This window comes from Calidris pugnax, unplaced genomic scaffold (assembly GCF_001431845.1).
Source record: "Calidris pugnax isolate Ruff unplaced genomic scaffold, ASM143184v1 scaffold265, whole genome shotgun sequence".
In the NCBI taxonomy this organism is placed as follows: Eukaryota; Metazoa; Chordata; class Aves; order Charadriiformes; family Scolopacidae; genus Calidris; species Calidris pugnax.
In genome coordinates, this window is record NW_015091061.1 from 553,037 (window position 1) to 555,618 (window position 2,582).

The 2,582-nt window shown below is 51.3% G+C and overlaps 1 protein-coding gene across 1 annotated transcript in view; it reads left to right on the plus strand.

The window, feature by feature from the left end:
• The window catches only part of ARID3B (AT-rich interaction domain 3B), a 57,171-nt gene that overhangs the window by 159 nt on the left and 54,430 nt on the right, over positions 1 to 2,582 (plus strand). The window lies entirely within an intron of this gene.

Sequence of the window (2,582 nt, forward strand, 5' to 3'; positions counted from 1 at the left end):
GTCGGGAAGAGCCGCCCTTCCCCGAGTAGGTCCCGTTGTGTGGTGAGAAGGGGGGGGTCGATAATTTAGGGGTGGTTATGGGTCATAAGGGCTCTCCGGTAAAACCGGAGGGGGGTTGGGGGGGGTGTGGTGGGGTTGTTTACCGTTCCGGGAGACCTTTCCCCTCCCTGGGGGCTTTAACTCTTCCAGGTGGGGAAAAAAAAACCTCTTTCCAAGCGGTGTTGGGGTGCAGGGAGGCATTTGCCTAATTAAGCCGCGCGTGGAGCTAGTTAAAAATTCAAATTGGAGGGGGGGGGCGGTTTAATTAAAGTGCTCTCCCAGGGATTAAAAGCCACACAAAGGCTGGTGCGGGAGGACCTGAAGGTTCAAGCGAGTCCTTTCTCTGCCTGGGTTGGGAGGGAGGTAAGAAGTAAGGAAATAGCTACACCGAGGGGAAAATGGAGGGTAAAACCCGGGATGGTTTCATGGCATCGCTCTAATTGCAGTCCCCAAACTCCGTCACCGTGTCCTGGCTTCATTAATTGCACTGCTACTCCACGCTAACCGGTCCCCAAACTCCGTCGCCGTGTCCTGGCTTCATTCTTTGCACTGCTGCTCCACGCTAACGATTTGTTATCCATAAATCCATCTTTTTTTGGATGGGGGGGAGTTTTTCGCAGCGGGTTGTGCCGCAACCTCTCAGCAGCCCCGTAGAAATCCTGCCGTAACCTGTCACGGGCTTTTTGTACCCAAACTCAGGGAAAACAGGCTGGTGCCCACATACCAGGGTGTTGCTGCGCCCGAGGTGTGTTTGCTCGGCGTCTTAACCCCGGGATCAGGTCGTTTCTTTCTTCTTGTTAACCAACCCCAGGCACGTATTAAAACCACACGCCCTGCTGAATGTGTGTCCCCCCCAACTCCTCCCCGGGTGGGAGAGGTGACACCTCACCCCACCTCAGGGTGTTGAGGGTGTTTCAGCCGGGTTGGGGGCTTGGAGGGTCTCCCTCTGAGTGTGTGCGTGGCGTGGAGCTGGGCCAGATGGTGTCTTGTGCCTCCCCCCGCGAGCCCAAGGCTGGGTGCAGCTGGCAGGTAACGCCTTCTTGCTCCTGACATTCAAACCCCTTGTCCACTTGATAGCGTTTCGTTTGCCACCTAAAGCTCTGCTACTGCTGGATAGATAAAAAACAAACAAAAAAAAAAAAGCAAATGCTTTTCATTTTTCATTTTGGAGCTGGGCTGTTATTTGGCGTGGAGGAAAATGAGCTGGGGAAGAGTTCAAGGAGAGAAAATGAGCTGGAGAAGAGTTTGCAGACAAGTTGGGGAAGAGTTTGTGTAAGGAAAATGAATTGGAGAAGAGTTTGTGGATGAGTTGGGAAAGAGTTTGCAGAGAGAAAAATGCGTTGGAGAAGAGTTTGCAGAGGGAAAAATGAGTTGGGGAAGAGTTTGAGGAGAGAAAATGAGTTGGGGAACAGTTTGCAAAAGGAAAATGAGTTGGGGAAGAGTTTGTGGATAAGTCGGGGAAGAGTTTGCGGAGGGAAAAATGAGTTGGGGAAGAGTTTGAGGAGAGAAGATGATTTGGGGGAAGAGTTTGCGGACAGAAAATGAGCTGGGGAAGAGTTTGCAGAGGGAAAAATTAGTTGGGGAAGAGTCTGAGGAGAGAAAATACGCTGGGGAAGAGTTTGTGGAGGGAAAATGAATTGGGAAAGAGTTTGAGGAAAGAAAATGAGCTGGGGAAGAGTTTGTGGATGAGTCAGGGAAGAGTTTGCGGAGGGCAAAATGAGTTGGGGAAAGAGTTTGTGGAGGGAGAAATGAGTTGGGGAAGAGTTTGAGGAGAGAAAATGAGTTGAGGAAGAGTTTGCAGATGAGTTGGGGAAGAGTTTGCGTAAGGAAAATGAATTGGGGAAGAGTTTGAGGAGAGAAAACGAGCTGGGGAAGAGTTTGTGGATGAGTTGAGAGATTTTGCAGAGTGAAAAATGAGTTGGGGAAGAGTTTGTGGAGGGAGAAATTAGTTGGGGAAGAGTTTGAGGAGAGAAAATGAGCTGGGGAAGAGTTTGTGGAGGGAAAATGAATTGGGAAGAGTTTGTGGATGAATCGGGGAAGAGTTTGTGGAGGGAAAATGAGTGGGGGAAAGTTTGTGGAGGGAAAAATGAATCAGGGAAAGAGTTGGTGGAGGGAAAAGTGAGTTGGGGGAGAGTTTGCAGAGGGAAAAATGAGTTGGGGGGAAGAGTTTGCGGAGGGAAAAGGAGTCGGGGAAGAGTTTGCGGAGGGAAAAGGAGTCGGGGAAGAGTTTGCGGAGGGAAAAGGAGTCGGGGAAGAGTTTGCGGAGGGAAAAGGAGTCGGGGAAGAGTTTGCGGAGGGAAAAGGAGTCGGGGAAGAGTTTGCGGAGGGAAAAGGAGTCGGGGAAGAGTTTGCGGAGGGAAAAGGAGTCGGGGAAGAGTTTGCGGAGGGAAAAGGAGTCGGGGAAGAGTTTGCGGAGGGAAAAGGAGTCGGGGAAGAGTTTGCGGAGGGAAAAGGAGTCGGGGAAGAGTTTGCGGAGGGAAAAGGAGTCGGGGAAGAGTTTGCGGAGGGAAAAGGAGTCGGGGGAGAGGTTGCGGGGGGGAAAG